Below are 20,351 nucleotides of genomic sequence, written 5' to 3'. Positions count from 1 at the left end.
CATCATATCCCAGACAAACTAATGTATGATGCATTTATATTCTCATGTAAGTAGATGAGATACAAAGGGATGCACACAGAATTTGAATGTTTTAAATGATTCGTTTGGAGCCTGGCTGCAGCTCTAGCTGGCCCCAGCTCTAGCTGGCCCCTTTAGGCCACAGTGATTTGGGGATTAGTAGGTGAGATTAATAGGACAATAATTTACATGTTTTTATTTTGTGAACTTTTTTAAAAAATCTGGAGCGCTTCACGAATTTGCGTGTCCTTGCACTGGGGCCATGCTAATCTTCTCTGTATTGTTCCAATTTTAGAATATATGCTTCCGAAGTGAGCACTATTTTGGGAGTTTTTATCTTCTCAAGTTTGAGTTGGGCTTCATACCTTCGTTAGAAGTCTTCCTGGAATGTGACTGAATCATGGTGGCAGCTGATGTATTATTAGAAGACACTGCTAAAGATGGACATTTCTTAGTAATTAGGTAAGTAGGCGAGCTGGCCTTTGTTCTCTGTATAATCTGAAGTGCTCTCTGATCTGCAGCATAGCATATGAAAAACAACACATCTGAATTGACAAAGAGATCTTTATTTCTCTTCCACAATGCACAGAGAAAAGATAGAAAGAGAATTGGAGTGTGAATTTATTTCTTTGGGAGTGTGCACCATCACTTTGAGCAAAGGAAATGCTAATGGAAGTTATGTTTCTGCTTGGAGATAATGTTTCTTTTCGCACGTTGTTATATTTTGTTTTTGTGCTGTGTCTGGGGCCAGAAGCTTAGCCTCCCACTCAGTGGCCAGGGTGGAGCAGTGCAAAAAACAGCTACCTGGCAGGGGTCCATGCAGTTCCAGCTCTGCACCTGGCTGAAAGGAATATGCCTCTACCCAGGCTGGGCCAGAGTCTCCCCATTTTGAAAATCCACATATAGAGAGAGACAGTTGAGGACATTACAATATGATTAATATGCTAAGCCTTTGAGTTTGTCAAAAGGAAGTTACCATGTAAATATTATCTTTGGATACACTGTACTGGTATGGTATTTGTTTTTCAGGACCAAAGTTCTGTGTTCTTCTGTGTATAGATGACCCCAACAAAGCCATGGAACCATTGTGGACACCTTCAGATATTGACTTTGGGGTTGGCAAAATAGTAGCGTTAAGAGGCACTGTCAGCATTTTATGTCAATTTAGAATCTGAAGGGTAAAAACAATTCTTGTTTTATTGTGATTTCTTTTTATAGGCCAATTTTATTGAAAACACACATGCAAAATTACCAAATGTAACATAAAGAACTTGAATTCAATAGTTTTTTAAATAAAAACTGATCAAATACAACTTATCTCAGAAATTCAAAATTGTTAACATTAGAAAATCTCTCAATAAAATTTGTATTAATAGATTAGAAGAGAAGAAACAATTATCTCAGTAAGTGCAAAAAAGAAGCATTATTAAAAGTTGAAAATAAATCACGATTTAAAAAACCCAAGTAAACCACAAATAAAATGGAATTTCTGTTTGCATACTCGTTTTTCTTTTTCCTTTTTTTAATTTTACTTTTTTTCAATTACAGTTGACATTCAATATCATTTTTATTGTGATATTTTGAATTTTTTTCTAACTACCCTAATTTGGCATCCCAGTAATGGCTCTATTCAGAGTGGTAGCATTTTTTTGTTGTTTTGTTATGGGTTCTGCATGGTGGTTCTCACATCAAATGGTGGAGAACTGTTTATTACTACTTATCCAATTTGAAATAGATTTAGAAGCTTTAAGTTCATATTGGGAAGAACAAAATTCAGTGGAACTCCTTTGTTCACATGATAAGCATAACTTTCTATTAACCTTCCAGTCTTCTTTTGGCTGACAGATGTTTCACCTCAAATATCTGTAACAGTTTTAGGGCAGCTCCAAGAACACTTGATCAAATAAAGACAACAAACATCCATCAGGGAAGCCACATCTGGGGTGTCTGGGGTGGAGGCTAAAGGGTGGGGCAGGGCATCTCGGAACCAGCTTTTCCTTTATAGTGTTCAGTCGTTTGACAAGTGGGCAAATGAACTCATCTATTGATTCAGGTATTTTCTAGGCTCTGGAAATGAAACAGGGAAAGTTGGAGAATCCTATTCAATACAGGATTGTCGGTTAAAATGCATCTACTTCCTAACCCAGCCCTTGGTAGTGCTTTGGAGCTCTGAGCAGGGAGCAACAGTTCATAGGAAACACGGGTAGAATTAAAGCCTTCTGTCCTTCCACAAAGATAAAGATGTCTTATTTTAAGCATAGAATGTTCAGCACAACACTAGCAAGAATCTTACTGGATATTGAGATGTACAAATTTCTACCAGGTGCCTCTTATCTTTTATATTATGTGGAAGGGTCATGGTTAACCGTCATGGTGTTCATTTCAGTTCCTGGGGCTTCCAGTTCCTCTTGGCTTCTTTGGAAACCATTTCCTGGTATTCTAATTCTCTATCTTGCCAAGTAGCAAGAGCACGGAGGAAAACCCCGGAAGTAGCTTGTGGTGAAGTTTCAAGTTTTTTTGGCTCCTATCCAAACACTCGTGAGCTTCATTTGTGTTCACGTGTAAGAAAAGCCAACCCAGATCTCCTAATAATGCTTTATTTAGTGCTTAAACTTTAATTGCAGGGTATAAATGATACCATTAGGAACCGATATCAATACTAATGCCACCTATATTATTATTTACTCTGCTGAAGACTAAGCTTGTTGAAATATATGTATTAACACTGCACCCTAGAACTACACATTTACAGCTTAATTCCGTGGCTGTTCATGAATTCTCAGCATACTGCAGTGTCTGGGCTTTCTAGCTTGAGATAAATTCATTATGAAATTCGAGTGATGAAGTGTATTAGGGCACTGTTTTTTTTATTTTTTAAGGTAACAAATACAAGCTGGTTTATTCAGAAGATGAAGCACCCTTTGTGGAATTCTAGCCCCTTTAGCCAGCAAACAGTTAAGTTCAGCATTTATGATGTATAAACTTTGCTCTTTAGCATTAAAATGTACCTTATTCATTCCTTAGATTTTTCTTTCAACCATGGCTATTGTTTGTCACTAACAGCTAGCTTTTGTGAAGTTAATAAATGTGCATAATAAGGATATAAAGGTATGGAGAAGTAATACTGTAATCCTTTTGTTTGGATAATCAGTCTAATGTATGCAAATTAAACCTTATTAGTACTAGGGTTTTGTGTCTGCTTATCAAAATGTGCCATTTTCATGAAAATTGGAAGTCCATTATATAAAGTTATTATTAACAATCATTTAGGAATTATATACGGTATGCAAATTAAAGTTGATTACAACTAATTAAGGGCTTTCTTTGTTATTTGACCTTGTCTGCTTTTTATGTAAATATGTTTCTTTTGGTCTGGCATATTTTTAGACTCAGAAAAGTATATTAAGACAAGTTACATTATGTATTTTTTTAGTATATCTTTGTGTTGCCATTGTCTGTGCCCCCCATTTTACAGAGGCACACATGATATGTAGAGCCATGCATCTCACTGTTTGGGGATGATTCTCCAGGTGAGTAGAATTTCAGAAATAGAGTACAATCAAATTTCCAAGTCTCTTCGATAAGTTTAATGGAATATGAGCACAAATCCAGTATAACATATAAACAGTCTTCATGCCAGAATGCCCTTTTTTCCACTATTTATTGACTTCAGTGAGTCTTGGGTTGCAGATTTCCAAATGGAGCTAAGTAATAAATGATCATTACTTACTTATAAGGTGTCCTGCAAAACCTAATTGTTATCCGTGAAAGCATTTAGCTGACTATAAGTAACCACCACGGAGAGTATAACAGGTGCAGTACCAACGGCCTTTAGGAAGAACTGTGTGCTCCCTATGAAAACAGGGGAAGAATTTCTCAGCAGGCAAAGAGGAAACATTTGCAGTGAGACTTTTTAGCACTTACATTATATTTTTCCTTCAGTGCCGTTGTTCTAGTTTTCTGTGAACAAAGAAGCTTGATACGGTGGCTGGAGCAAAGGATCCTGGGGCATGAGGTTTAATTGCATGATAGAAAAGACCTCTTAATCAATAGCCTTTCATTTGTCTTAAAGTACATGGGCAGGAAAAAGAATGGGGAAGATAAATAGCTCAAGAAAAGAGACCAGAATATTGCTTGAGTGGAGAACAAACAGTAGATATTTAAAAGAGGCAAATTATTTAAAATTCTATAGAAGAGAAACTAAGAACCAAATCACCGTTGAATTCATCTAAATTTTGAACATTTTCTTTTATTTTTCTGCTTTGAACAATAAGTTTAATCTTTGAAAAATGTCATTTGATTCTTACAAAGGGATTAAAGCCAAACTTTTAGTTGAAATATAATATACAAAAAGAAAAGTACACATATCATAAATGTACACCTTGTACATTTTGATGTACAAGGACCCAGTACATCAACGTTTTGATGTAACCAGGACCTAGATCAAGGAACAGTACATTAACAATACTCCAGTAGCCCCCCACCCCTTTTTCCTAAAGCAGGTGACAGTATACGTGTGGGTCTGTTTGTGGCCTCGGGGATAATTGACATCTCTACAATATTGAATTCTTCAATCTATGAACATGGTATATCTTTTATAAAGGGGAACTCTATGATACGGTAGCGTCCCTGGAAAATGCAGGAAAATTGAGGAGAGAGAGACGAAGTTCATACATTTCTCTGGGGCTTTGAGGGTCCCTGCAGGGAGTAGATGCCCCACTTTACCATATTGTTTAGGAAGGGTGTAGATGTGCTGCTGGGCTGCGTGGAATAGCTAAGGGTTTCCTGTGGAGCCTCCACTTCTCTAGCCACTGCGTGCTTCTATCCATCATCCTTCTTACTGCAGGCGTTCAGTGCCTTCCTCCGTCTTCTGGGCATTAGCCATTGCTTCTCACCTCTTTTGCCACAGTTCCTTTGCTGAGAGTTTTCAGTATAAAGGTGCCTTTGATAGCCTTCCACATTAGGTGCAGGGCTCTGAGTCAACATTTTCTCCTCTGTTCCAAAGAGGAGCAAAATTTGTCCTTTTCAGGGTCAAAATGTTCCCTGCTGAAATGTATAAACCACGACTGTTTTTTGTTTCTAGAGACCAAGATTTTTTCTAATAGTTCCAGACATTTTTCTTTCCCCTCAGCAAGATATAGAACAGTTGAATTCCTATCTATATGGAAATTTAAAAAAAAAATCCTCACTGGCACCATGGCTTAACAGGTACAAGTGGAAAGATGATCTCATGATACTGGCCTCAGAAATACAGGCTGTGTCTGAATTGTACCATAATAAAGGTGCTGCCGTGGTGCAGCTTTCCGCCTTCTAAGAAGATCCTTTGCTCTTGTAGGAGTTGCTGGGTGTGCCTGGAGAAGCTCCAAAAAGGTTAATAAGCGCCTGTGGAAGCAAGAGAGAGGAGATTGAAAGAGAACCCAGGAAATTCTCACAATGGTGCACGGAAAAGGAGGTAAGAGCCAAGTCTCTCGTCTGCTTTCAGAACAATGTAGAAAAACAGAAACGCAAGGAGAGGTGTGGGTGACGCCCCCTTTTTTCAGGTGACTGGCCATGTAATCCCTACTTCCCTTCCCACCAGCTGGCTGCCTCCCAGCATGGGAACGGGAAATAGGGATGCAAAACGCTCTCTCTCACCTGGTCCTCGGCAAATGGGAAAAATGGGCTGGGCTGACTACAGTTGAGCTGTGAGCCTCTTAGAACAGTGTCCTTAAAGTTACCATTTTGCTTTAAAAGGTTTACTTTATATTTCTCAAAATAACACACTAAAATTATAGGCAACACAAACAAGATTCAAAGTATGTGAGTCTTTTCATTCAGGCAGAATTTAACGTGTAATTAAGATTAATTATACATTAATGGTATTGTAGACACATGCTATTCCTAACAGACGTGCATCTTGTTTCCCATCATTCTGGCTTCTCAGGGTAAGAAGCATGCTGACAGGCAGAGCCTGGAAGCCGGCTGCATTGTGTAGGATGTGGTTGTTACAGGGTCATTTAAGAAGTTATTTTTTTGCCAGTGCTCATTGCAGAAGTGTTTGAAATATGCCCAAATACGATTGCCTTAAAAAAAAATTCCTGCTTTTTTGTTTGTTTTGAGAAAAAGTCAACTTTAAAATATCTCCATTAGAAGCTCAAAGCATTTGTGTGTGTCATTATCAAGTTTAGGACCTCAGCTGAGTGTTGGTGTTTGTGAATTGTGTGTGAAGTGTTTGGATTGTAAAAAGAATGTATTTCTCGGTCATAAAATCAATGGCGCCTCTGGAGATGATTTAGAATAGGTCACTTCCTGCATCAGAAGGGAGATGGGCTAAACCTTCACAGGCCGTGTTGACTCTCCTGTTAAAAAAGAAAAAGATCATCTATAAATCCCATTGTGTGATGTAATACAGAATTGTACACCTGAAATCTATGTAATTTTACTAACAATTGTCACTCCAATAAATTAAAAAAAGAAAAAAAAAGAAAGAAAAAGATGGCCGGGCCGATGGCTCAGGCCGTTGGAGCCCCGTGCTCCTAACTCCGAAGGCTGCCGATTCGATTCCCACATGGGCCAGTGGGCTCTCAACCACAAGGTTGCCAGTTCAATTCCTTGAGTCCCACAAGGGATGGTGGGCTGTGCCCCTTGCAACTAGCAAGAAAATAGTCCTGGAAGTACACACTGTTCCCCAATAAAGTCCTGTTCCCTTCCCCAATAAAATCTTAAAAAAAAAAAAAACAGAAAAGAAAAAGAATTCCAAAGAAAGTAACGCCATTATATATTATAGTATATTATTTAAATATATAACTAATACAACAACTTTGAATCAATACTTCAGCCTGCATAATTAGACCTAGAGAGAGTTTTCTTAGCTTCAGTTTTCTTGGCTATGATTTCAACACTAAAAGAGAATATGGGTATAAATTCTAGTTCCTTTCATTATGTAATTAATTAATTATATACTTTTTATTATGGAAGTTTTCAGACATACATATCCAGACCTTTATAAAAAATTCTCTTGGACTCTAGTGTTGACTTAAATTATTTTTATTATGTGCTAACATACCATCAGTTATCAATCCTTGTGGTTTTAGCTTATAGACCAGTATAAGGCCAAATCAACCAACATACATGAAACACCTGCAAACGTATACCCATACATAACATTTGAATTAACAATATTAATTTAAAGTCAAGGATGATGTTGTTTTTCTGAACCTACTTTTTAAGCCTCCCTATATTCCTTTTCCCTAGGTCACAATTACAGCAGTCTTATTCTGGCTGAAATGATAATAAATTCATTGGAAAACTAGCACACTGAAATAGGATAATAGTTTTCCATTATAAAGCAATCTGTCCAGGTGATGGAGAACATATGCTAAGATGATCATCTAAATCAAGGTTCAGCAAACTTTTTCTGTAAAGGACATAATAGTAAATATTTAAAGCTTTCAGGGCATTACGGTTGCTTACAACCTCTCAGCTCCTGCCATTGTATCACACAATTGGCCATAGACAACATATAAGTGAATGACCGTGGCTATGTTTGAGTTAAACTTTACAAAAATGGGTGGAGGGTGGGATTTGCCCACAGACTATAGTTTGCCAACCTTGATCTAAATGAATTCTTGGAGACTTCTTTGCATTTGAAAAACAATCTATATCCCAAATTTGAAAAACAATCTATACCCCAAATTTTAAAAACAAATCTATGCCCCAAATTTCTGGGAGAGTCTGTATAAATGGGGTGTATGTATTTTAAATTAGATTTTCAAAATTTATACAAGTAAAACATTCACTTTGACAAGTGCAACAATGCAGAGATAAAGAAAATATTGTTAATCTTTGCTTCACCCCCTCCATTTTCACCATCCTCAGATAAGCAATATTAATTAATTCACAATGAACACTTCTTCTTGGTTGGACATATCTATAAAAACATATAGGTTGTCCCTCGACTCCACTTATTGATGGGACTCTTCTATACATGTTCCTCAGCATTAAAAAAAAAAACACAACTGGATAATATATCACTTATCCATCTAGCCCAATAAACATGGATCTGTTTTTTCCCTTCTATTTTTATTGTGAAAAGGTGAAATAATAGTAATGAATATTTTTATAGCCTTCATCTAGATTCAGTCATTGTTAGCATTTTACTATATTTGTACTCATGCTGCGTGCCCCCCCCATTTGTCCAGTTGAGCCATGTAAAGTTGACAATACTCAACTGTTTTTGACATACAAAAATGGCAGTTTGATAGAGTGCAACCTAGTATTTTTTTTCCTGAATCATTTGAGACAGAGTAAATTGAACATTATGACACTTTACCCAAAATACTTCAGCATACATTTTCTAAAAAAATAAGTACCTTCTCATCCATACTCACAAGGCCATTATCATATACCTTAGAAAATCAACAGTTCCCTTATGTCTTCTTATATCCAGTTTATATTCAAATTTCCCCAATTGTGCTTAAAAATCTCTTTATAATTAGTTTTTAGAACAAGGATCCAATTAAAGTTCACACATTACAATTAGTTTCATGCCACTTTAGTCTCTTTTACCTTGGAATAAATAGCTCCCCACCTATTTTTCCTTAATCTTGACCTTTGGAAGAGACCAGATCAGTTGTCTTGCAGAATATCCCACATTCTGTATTTGTCTGATTATTTCCTCAGGGTGTTGTTTAACTTGTTCCTCTGTTTCCTGTGTTTTCTGGAATTTGCCAAATATTTGGCCATGACTGTAACTATGAAGAAACCCATATTTGGCAAGAACAGTTCAAGATGATTCTGGGTACTTCTATTGTATAACATCAGACTGAGTAACTTGGTTTGATAACTTGGTTAAGGTAGTGACCCCCAAATGTCCCCCTTGTAAAGGCATGCTTTTTCCGTAGCATTCTTTTAAAATAAGTGTAATGTTACATGTATAGCCTGATTTCCTGGATAAATAAACTGCAGTTTGTTCAAATGTTCCTTTGTTGGTGGAGATTCAATTTGTTTCCATTCCTTTGCCATTGAAATGTCTCAGTGAGCGTTCTTATATTTAAGTATTCTTAAGTATTGGTGCTTTTATTCTGAGGAATAGATTCCCCTATGTGGATCAAGAAACACGAATATTTTTAATTTTGACATTTCATTTATTTATTTGACATTTAGTTATTGACATTTAAAAATTTATTTGACATTACAAACTTTGCAAAAAAATTTGTGACATATTTCCACCAAAAATATACGAGAGGGCCTGTTTCCCCAAACCTTCAGCATTGCTGGATATAATTGCCTTATAATCTCCACCCCTCCCAAATCTGACGGTATTTTATTTTATTTTGCATTTTCAAGGCCACTAATGAGGCTGTGCAACCGAGTACATAATTTTTGGCTACTCCGATTTTTTCTTCTATTCCTATTCTTTGTCCATTTCTCCCCATATTTCACTTTGTGTATGGGCTCTTTTGCTATACAAAAAATTAAGATTTAAAAATGTAGTTAACCGAATCTTTTCTTTTATGGTTCCTAGGTTACCTATCTTGCTTCAGAAGGTCTCTGTCATCCTAAGATAATATAAAACTGTCCTAAATTTTCTTTTAGTATTATTCTGATTTGTGTTTATTACATCGTCAGAGGTGAAGGTCTAGTTTTGCTGGTCAGTACCATATATTAAATAATCTATTCTTTGGCAAAGATTTGAAATTCCACCTCTGTGGAATTTATGCTCATGTAGTGAGTTCTTATATGTTGTTTTTTTTTGTATACACATTTTTTTTTCCTTCTTCCCTGTATTTTTTTTTAATTCTTATATATGTTTGGATCTATTTCTGAATCCTCCATTCTGCACCACTGACCTATTTATTTCTGTACTAATATCAGAGTATTTTTATTTCAGTATTTTACAGTAATTTTTAATATTGGATACGATCAGTATTCACTATTTTTTCCCCTTAGAAATGTCCTGGCAATCAGTTTGCAGCCATTTACTCTTCCATATGTACTTTACAATCACTTTCCCTGAATCCCAACCCAGTCCTTTAGGGTTCTGGTTAGGATTGTGTGAAATGTATGCATAAATGTATATAAAAATGTGTGTGTGTGTGTGTGTGTGTGTGTATAAATAAATTTGGGAGGAGTTACCATTTTAATGAGATAAATATATATGTTTATGTATATTCATAAATGTATATTATATGTATATACAATACATTTTAGGAAGGAGTAGCATATTAATGATAAGCCATGGCATTGAAATGATAGCAAAAGACACTTGATCTTGGTGAATTTCTTGCCAAAAATACTCTCTCCTCACCTATGATGCCTAAAACTCACAAAAACTTTTTACTTTAGAAGACAAAATTAAAAGATTGGATGTCACTGGAGTGCAGTTTTCTTTTGAAATTCTAAAGGTTAAGTGTTTTTCTGCATGCTATAGGAATTAAAGTGTATAGGTGTATTCCTGTAGTGTGTCAGTAATGTGTTCCCAGGTGTGCTTGAAAACTTATCTAGATGCTGTTAATCTCATCTGTCACACTATAATGTAATCCTCTCTGTGTCACCCTCAATATACAAATACTCGTTTTCTCACTTCAAGTCGGGGACTTTTAACACGGGTCAAATACGGTTACAACGAACTCTGCAGGTATACTGGATGCTTCCTGTACCATTTGGTGTGTGGATCAGAATCGCCTTCCCAACTCACACACCCTGTTGCTCACAAGTCAAGAGCTGGGGACACCACAGTGTGGATGCAGGACCCTCTCAGGGAGCCAGAATTACTGCCATCAGCAGCAGGGCTTCTCTGGCTGCAGCTTTTCCAATTCCAGCTGCTTGACCATCAGGGCCATTGACCTTGAACAAAGCAGTCAGGAACTTAGGAATTTAGCAAGGGTGGGTTGAGCTGGATTTGTTAGAAAGTGATAGGAGTGTTCTGTTTGTAAGAGATTTAGATAACCGATGTGGGCGAAGCAAGGACTCCGAACCTGCAGTACCCAGATCTGAATCCTAGCTCCACCACACCCTTGGCAGCGCCAGCTTGGGTGTGTGACTTAAACCAGTCAGTGCCTCAGTTTCCTCATCTGCAAAATGGTGGTTAAAATGGTACTAAAATCATAGGACTTTTTTTAAAACATTAGTTTCAGGTGCACAAAACAATGTAATAGACATTTGTCATTTATACCCCTCACACAGTGATAACCCCCGTCCCCCCATCCACTAGCCCTCTGACTTCGCACAGAGCCATTACGTTTCCACTGTCTCTATTCCTAATGCTGTACTCCGCTTCCTGTAACCATATATATATATATTTATAAATATATATATATACTTATATATATATACACATACATATAAATATATAATTGTAGTTGACATTCATTATTGTTCAGCTTCAGCTTCAGGTGTACAGTGCAGTGATCAGGCATCTGCATCATCCCTGAGGTGGTCTCCCTAATGAGACGAGTGTCCATCGGATACCCTACAAAAGCTTTACATTATTGTAAAATTGTAGGATTTTTAAATGACCTGATATATGGAATGCATTTGAAACTGCCAGGCACACAAGGAGTACTCTTTAAGTGTTTGCTATATTATCATCATCATCATTGTTATTATTATTATTATTTCCTTGTGGGAGAGATTGGACACAAAGGCTGGAATTATAACAGAAAAGGCAAGGAGGCAGGGTGTGACAGTCTCAGGTAGTAGACAGAGTTTTAGAATAGATTTTTATTCCCGGTGAGAGCTGGGGTACAAAGCAAGAAATTGAGATAGAAGAATCTTTGCAGGGATTAGGGAAGAGCTGCAGTGCCCAGAGCTGTGTGTGTCCAGTTATTACCATAGTCACTCTGGATTCTATGTCGATAGCATCATAATCAATTCCAGACCTCACCTGGTGAGGGTCCTGATGCCCCCAATAGACCTCCAGCCCCAGCCAGGGTTGGCAGAGATACTGGCTCAGTTACTCAAAATGGAGGGCATCAATGAGCTGACCTGGACGGTGTATGGCAGAATGTAAATCAATCTTCCCTCCTCCTCTTCCTTTTTTTTTAATGGAAAATTCAATCACAATACCCTATTGTGCCGAGTGGAGTAAGTCAGAGAAAGACAAATGTCATATGATTTCACTTATATGTGGAATCTAAAGAACAAAATAAATGAACAAAAAAACCGCAGAAACAAGCTCATAGATACAGAGAGCATTTTGGTGGTTGTGGGATGGGAGCATGGGTGGAGGAAGGGGAGGGGATTAAGACGTCCAAATTCGTAGGTACAGAATAGTCATGGGGATGTACTGTATAGCATGGGGAATATAGTCAGTAATATTGTAATAACTATGTATGGTGTCGGATGGATACTAGATTTATCGGGGTGATCACTCCGTAAGTTATATAAATGTCTAATCACTATGTGGTACACATGAAACTAATATAATATTGTATGTCAATTGTAATTTAAAAATAAAAAAATATTAAAAGAAGAAACACATAAAAGATGACTTACTTCTTAGAAAAGCACCTTCCTGGCAAATGCTATATAGAAGTCTTCGACTTAGAAGATATGGTGAATCTTATGTTAACTGTGACTAATATTTTTATTCTAAAAAATTTATAAAATTGAAAATTTGGTGAATATTTATTGGGTAAAAAGATAAATTTATTGACTCAAATAAATACATATTGACAAAAAATAATAAAATTTAAAAGAGCATAACCAGAATACTGTAATCATATCCACAAAACAGTAATTTCTTAAAATCATCAAATATTCACTCTGTGTCTAAGTTTCTCTAACTGTGCTAGAAACATCTTTTTTTTAACAGTCTAATTGTTTGAAACAGGATTCAAATTAGATCCATTCATTGCAATTTGTTGATGTGTCTTTTATTTCTCTTAATATACAAATCCCTTTATTTTAATAAATTTCTAATTTATTTGTTGAAGAATTGGATTGTTTAACCTGTAGAAATTTTCAGTCTAGATTTTGCCAATTGCATCCCTATAGTGCCACTTAACATTTGCCTATGTCCCCTATATTTCTGGTGTACTGGTACTTAGATATAGAGGCTTGCTCAGATTTAGGTTTGATTCTTTGGCAAAAATTTTTCATAAGTAATATTATACATAAGAGGCACATCATATCTGGTGGTTTCTCTTTCTGTGATGTTAGCAGCAATTCTGATCATTGTTCAGGTTCATTTATTCATTAGATATTCTAATTCTGTCATTGCTTCTTTGTTCACTAGCTGGAATACTTTTTTTAAAATTAAAGTTTATCTGGGTGACAATTGTTAGTAAAATTACATAGATTTCAGGTGTACAATTCTGCATTACATCTTCTATAAATCCCATTGTATGTCCACCACCCGGAGTCAGTTTTCCTTTCATCACCATATATTTGATCCCCCTTACCCTCATCTCCCAACTCCCACCCCTCCTTACCCTCTGGTAACCACTAAACTATTGTCTGTGTCTATGAGTTCTTGTTTCTCATTTGTTTGTCTTGTTCTTTTGTTGTTTTTGGTTTATACACCACATATCAGTGAAATCATATGGTTCTCTGCTTTTTCTGTCTGACTTATTTCGCTTAACATTATATTCTCAAGATCCATCCATGTTGTCACAAATGTTCCTATATCATCTTTTCTTACCGCCGAATAATATTCCATTGTGTACATATACCACAACTTCTTTATCCATTCATCTATCAAAGGACATTTTGGTTGTTTCCATGTCTTGGCCACCGTAAATAAAGCTGCAATGAACATTGGAGCACACGTGTCTTTATGTGTAGATGTTTTCAGATTTTTTGGGTAGATACCCAGGAGAGGGATTGCTGGGTCATATGGTAATTCTATTTGTAATTTTTTGAGGAACCTCCACACTGCCTTCCATAATGGCTGCACCAGTCTGCATTCCCACCAGCAGTGTATGAGGGTTCCTTTTTCTCCACAGCTTCTCCAATACTTGTTACTATTTGTCTTGTTGATGATAGCCATTCTGACTGGGGTGAGGTGATATCTCATTGTGGTTTTCATTTGCATTTCTCTGATGATTAGTGATGTTGAGCATTTTTTCATATGTCTATTTGCCATTTGTATGTCCTCTTTGGAGAAATGTCTCTTCAGATCCTCTGTCCATTTTTCAATTGGGTTGTTTGTTTTTTTGTTATTGAGCTGTATGAGTTCCTTGTATATTCTGGATATTAGCCCCTTATCGGAGGCACTGTTTGCAAAAATCTTCTCCCATTCAGTTGGTTGCCTCTTTATTTTGTTGATGGTTTCTTTTGCTGTGCAGAAGCTTTTACGTTTGATATAGTCTCATTCATTTATTTTAGCTTTTACTTCCCTTGCCTTTGGAGTCAAATTTATAAAATGCTCTTTGAACCCAAGGTCAATAAGTTCAGTACCTATGTTTCCTTCTATGTAGTTTATTGTTTCAGGTCTTATGCTTAAGTCTTTGATGCATTTTGAATTAATTTTGGTACATGGTGACAGATAGCAGTCCAGTTTCATTCTTTTGCACGTGGCTTTCCAATTCTGCCAGCACCATTTATTGAAGAGGCTGTCTTTTCTCCATTGTATGTTTTTTGCTGCTTTGTCAAAAATTGTCTGTCCATATTTATGTGGTTTTATTTCTGGGTTCTCAATTCTATTCCATGGGTCTATGTGTCTGTTTTTCTGCCAATACCATGCTGTTTGGTTATTGTAGCCCTGTAGTACAAGCTAAAGTCAGGGAGTGTGATACCTCTAGCGTTGTTCTTTTTTCTTAAGATTGCTTTGGCTATTTGGGGTCTTTTGTGGTTCCAAACAAATCTGATGATTTTTTGTTCTATTTCTTTAAAAAATGCCATTGGGATTTTGATGGGGATCGCATTAAATCTGTATATTGCTTTGGGTAATATGGCCATTTCAATTATGTTGATTCTTCCAATCCATGAGCACGGAATGTCTTTCCATTTCTTTGTGTCTTCTTCAATTTCTTTAAAAAATGTCTTATAGTTTCCAGCATACAGTTCTTTTGCATCCTTGGTTAAGTTTATCCCTAGGTATTTTATTCTTTTTGCTGCAATTTCAAAAGGAATTGGTTTTTTTAAATTTTTATTTCTTTTTCTGAGATTTTATTGTTAGTATATAGCAATGCAATGGACTTTTGTACGTTGATTTTGCAGCCGGCAACTTTATTGTATTTGCTTATTGTTTCTAAAAGCCTTTCGGTGGAGTCTTTTGGGTTTTCTATATATAGTATCATGCCATCTGCAAAGAGTGACAATTTAACTTCTTCATTCCCAATTGGATGCCTTTTATTTCTTTCTCTTGCCTGATTGCTCTGGCGAGGACTTCCAACACTATGTTGAAAAGCAGAGGTGATACGGGACAGCCTTGTCGTGTTCCTAAACGTAGAGCAAAGCGCTTCAGTTTTTCACTATTAATTATGAGATTAGCTGAGGGTTTGTCATATATGGCCTGTATTATGTTAAGGTATTTTCTTTCTATACCTATTTTATTAAGTGTTTTAATCATAAATGGATGTTGTATCTTGTCAAATGCTTTTTCTACATCAATTGATATAATCATATGATTTTTGTCCTTTGTTTTGTTTATGTGATGTATCACATTGATGGATTTGCGTATGTCGAACCATCCTTGTGCCCCTGGGATGAACCCCACTTGGTCGTGATGAATAATCTTTTTAATGCATTGTTGCATTCGATTTGCTACAATTTTGTTTAAGATTTTTGCATCTGTATTCATCAGAGATATTGGTCTGTAGTTTTCTTTTTTTGTGTTATCCTTACCAGGTTTTGGTATCAGGGTAATGTTGGCCTCATAAAATGAGTTAGGGAGTACTGTCTCTTCTTCAGTTTTTTGGAAGAGTTTGAGCAGGATTGGTATTAGATCCTCTTTGAAGGTTTGGTAGAATTCACTAGTGAAGCCATGTGGTCCCAGACTTTTGCTTTTGGGAAGGTTTTAGATGACTGATTCAATTTCGTTACTGGTGATCGGTCTGTTTAGATTTTCCAGTTCTTCATGGTTCAGCCTTGGAAGGCTATATGTTTCTAAGAACTTGTCCATTTCTTCTAGGTTATTGAATTTGGTGGCATATAGTCCTTCATAGTATTCTTGGATGATCCTTTGTATTTCTGTGGCATCCGTGATAACTTCCCCTTTTTCATTTCTGATTTTGTTTATTAGTGTCTTTTCTCTTTTTATCTTAGTGAGTCTAGCCAAGGGTTTGTCAATTTTGTTAATCTTTTCAAAGAACCAGCTTTTTGTCACATTAATTTTTTCTATTGTCTTTTTGTTCTCTATTTCATTTAATTCTGCTATGATTTTTATTATTTCCTTTCTTCTGCTGACCTTGAGTTTCATTTGTTCTTCTTTTTCTAGTTCTTTAAGGTGTAATGTGAAGTTATTTATTTGGGATTTTTCTTGTTTCTTGAGATAGGCCTGTAATGATATAAATTTCCCTCATTAAACTGCTTTCGCTGCATCCCAAAACTTTTGGTAGGATGTATTTTCCTTCTCATTTGTTTCTATGTATCTTTTGATCTCTCCTCTAATTTCTTCTTTGACCCAGTCGTTCTTTAAAAGTATGTTGTTTAATCTCCATGTATTTGTGGTTTTTCCTGGTTTCTTTTTGCAGTTGATATCCAATTTCAAAGCCTTGTGATCACAGAATATGCTTGGTATGATTTCAGTCTTCTTAAATTTGCTGAGGCTAGTTTTATGTCCCAACATATGGTCTATTCTTGAGAATGTTCCATGTACACTAGGAAAAAATGTATAGTCTGATGTTTTAGGATGAAGTGCTCTATAAATGTCAGTTATGTCCATTTCATCTAATTTGTCATTTAGGGCTGTTGTTTCATTATTTTCTGTTTGGGTGATCTATCCATAGCTGTCAATGATGTATTTAGGTCTCCTAGTATAATTGTGTTTTGGTCAATTTCTCCCTTTAGTTCTGTTAGTATTTGCTTGGTATATTTTGGTGTTCCCTGATTGGGGCATAAATATTGATGACTGTTATGTCTTCGTGTTGTATAGTCCTCTTTACCATTATGAAATGTCCATCTTTGTCTCTTGTTACCGTTTTCACCCTGAAGCCTGTTTCATCTCATATCAGTATGGCTACGCCTGATTTTCTCTGGATACTATTTGCTTGGAGTTTCAATTTCCACCCTTTCACTTTGAGTCTATGCTTGTCCTTGTAGCTGAGATATGTCTCTTGGAGACAGCATATGGTTGGGTTTAATTTTTTGATCCAATATGCTATTCTGTGCCTTTTTATTGGTGACTTCAGTCCATTTACATTTAGGGTGATTACTGATATGTGAGGATTTCCTATCATTCTATCTTTATTCTTCTGGTAAGACTGTGTCTCCATTGTTTCTTTGCCTTTTTGTTATGTCTATTATTTCTGTGTGGTGGTATTCTATGATGTTTCCCTCTGTTTCTTCTTTCATTACAGTATATGTTTCAGTTCTGGATTTTTGTGTGTGTGTGGTTACCATTAAATTTATGTAAAATAAAGTTTGATATTTAGAGTATTCCATTTTCTTCAGCATACTTACTTTCTTCATTCCCATATTCCGATTCAGACCTTTACTCTCCCCTTTTTTATGTTTTGCTTGCCACAAATTGTCCCTGTTGATGGTGGTCGAATAGCCTCCTTTAGTGCAGGTCGTGTGTTAGAAAATTCCCTCAGCTTTTGTATGTCTGGAAAGGTCTTTATTCCTCTTTCATATCTGAAGGATATCTTTGCTTGATGTATATTCTTGGCTCATAATTTCTCTCTTTGAATAGTTTGAATATTTGGTTCCACTCCCTCCTGGCTTGTAGAGTTTCTGCTGAAAAATCTGAGAATATTCTAATGGGTTTTCCTTTGTGGCTATTTCATTCTTAATTTCTTCTACTGAGTTTTTAATCTCCAGAAATTCTATTTGGTTGTTTTTTAAAATTTCAATCTCTTTGGTAAAATGTTCATGTTCTTTGATTGTGTTTCCGAGTTCATTAAACCGCCTGTCTGTGTTTTCTTGTGTCTCGTTGAGTTTTTTCAGAACTGCAATCTTCAATTCTCTGTCATTTAAGTCAGATATTTCCATATCTTTAAGTTCATTTTCTGGAGACTTTTCACGTTCTTTCTGAGCTGTCTTGTTGCCTTGGTTATTCATGGCAATTAATGATTTATTATTTCTCTTCCTAGACATCTACAGGAGTGGGTTCTGCAACAGGTTGATAGGAAGAGGTCTTTCTTTTGTTTTGCAGTACTTGTTGGTAGAATGTTTTATTTTCTCTCCGACTGCAGCCTGTTTTCTCTCTCACACTGTAGTGTTATGTTTTCTCTGCACTATTCCAGCTTCTCACACAATGCAGGGATTCCCTGAAAGGTGGGCTTCTCCTCTGTTAATAGTTCCCCTGGGTCATCGGGCACCGCATCCGTGTGGGGATGCGGAGAGCTTTTGAACTTCCAAAGCTCTTCCTGCACCAGATTAAGAGCCCGTATGTTTCAGCAGTTCTATTTACTCCCGCAGGAATCCGCCCAGGTAGGGGGGGACAGGGGTGGGGTGGGTTGTGAAAGGTGGCCCAGAGCAATGGTGGTGACCACAGCCGTTCCTGCTTCCACAGCTCCCTCCCCTTTGCTGAAACTAGTTGGGCTGCGAATCTGTGTCTGCGGTCCACAGTTCTCAGAACAGCAAATATTCTGTTCTTTTGATCTGACACTGCTACTGTTTAGCTTCTAGCATCAGCAGGTGGGGGCGGGGCGAGCTCTGGGAAGGGTAGGAGGGGGCGGCCAGTCTCGGTGCCTAAGGCTTCCGTTCTTTGCTCGGCAGGGAGGGCTTAAACCCCCATTTTCAGCCTTCTTTCCTCAGTCTTTGCTCCGAGGTCTCTGCCGTGAGCGTTGGGTTCAGCCGTGTTATATGCTGTCCCCTCAGCCCTGTGGGCCATAAGTGGAGCCCTAGCAGTACGAGTGCTTCCCTGTCCCGCAGCTGCGGTAGCTCCGGGATGCAGCGAGCTCGGAGCACTGAGCCGGGTCTGCGTCCTGCGCCCGCGCGGCTCCGTCTCTGCACTTCTCCCTTCCCTCCTCCCCTGCTTGCATGATTCGCCCACCTTTTGGTGAATTTAGTAGTGGGCCTCTTAGTCTTGCCTGTCTGCTGTGCAGGGAGTCCTTTGTGGAGTTATAGTTGTTTGATTAGTTGTAAATTCCAGGGGAGATTTCAAGAGGCTCACCTCATGCCGTCATTTTGATGACGTCCTGGAATAGTTCTATGAAGAGAAATTTTCCCTCATTCACTATTCGGCTACTCTGAAGAAGACTTTGTAAAGGAAGGCAAAATAAATGCTTGTTTCTTTTGCTTTATCAGCTTTCATACAAATGAATTTGTTCCTTTGACTTCTACAAAGGTGATCAATGAGAGTTAAAATTTTTTGTGTTTTTTGAGTAATTTTATGAACTCATGGATTTTCAAATATTTGATGTATTTAAACCCATTCCATTGTTATTCTTACTGATTTTGAAATGATCTCCTCTTTGGTCAGTGGGAAACTCTTCAAGTTGGTGCCTTAGTTCTTTTGACACAACAGGATTATTATATTAATAGTTTCCTTGCTTCCTGATATAAGCAGATAATGCAGTCTCCTCTTATACATTTCCTGACCTTGATATTTCTCTAATATCAAGGTTCCTTTTAATGGAAAATGGTATTCAGAGCTCACAGTCTGGGTCCTCGTGTGCTCGTTATTATTGGGCAAGTCCTCTTATTTAATAGTACATTCTTCTCTCCAATGATAAAGGTAATATATAGTCATTGTATAAAATATGGAAGAGACCAAAAATAAAAGACTATCACTATACGAGGTCTGACAATTAAGTTCGCAAACCATCCTAGAAAAAGTGCTAAACACCTCATTGCCGAATATCACTATGGTCACCTTCGAAGTACTCCCCTTGGGAAGCTATGCACTGATGCCAGCACCTAGTCCACTGTTCAAAGCAATTTTGGAACTCTTTTTCTGGAATGGCCATCAGAGCTGTCATCGTATTACCCTTGATGTCTTGAATGTCATCAAAATGTCTTCTTTTCAATATTTCCTTTATCTTCGGGTAAAGAAAGAAGTCATTGGGGGGTGGGGGGACAGCTGGTTAGCTAACTTGGTTAAAGCGTGATACTCTTAACAACAAGTTTGCCGGTTCGATCCCCACATGGGCCACTGTGAGCTGCGCCCTCCACAACTAGATTGAAATAACAACTTGACTTGGAGCTGATGGGTCCTGGGAAAACACACTTCAATAAATAAAAGTGTAGGGGTTTTTTTTTTTTAAATAAATCATTGGGAGCCAGATCAGGTGATGTAGGCA

General features: G+C 37.1%; 1 non-coding gene across 1 annotated transcript; it reads right to left on the bottom strand.

Moving 5' to 3' along the window:
* Positions 1-233: 233 nt before the first annotated feature.
* On the bottom strand, positions 234-337 carry LOC117030271 (U6 spliceosomal RNA). Its single transcript, XR_004424350.1, has one exon. It is a non-coding gene; the product is annotated as a U6 spliceosomal RNA (small nuclear RNA).
* Positions 338-20,351: the final 20,014 nt, after the last annotated feature.

The sequence above is a fragment of the Rhinolophus ferrumequinum genome, chromosome X (genome assembly GCF_004115265.2).
Source record: "Rhinolophus ferrumequinum isolate MPI-CBG mRhiFer1 chromosome X, mRhiFer1_v1.p, whole genome shotgun sequence".
In the NCBI taxonomy this organism is placed as follows: domain Eukaryota; kingdom Metazoa; phylum Chordata; class Mammalia; order Chiroptera; family Rhinolophidae; genus Rhinolophus; species Rhinolophus ferrumequinum.
The sequence above is the reverse complement of the archived record's forward strand: the minus strand, read 5'-3'. Positions and strand labels throughout refer to the sequence as shown.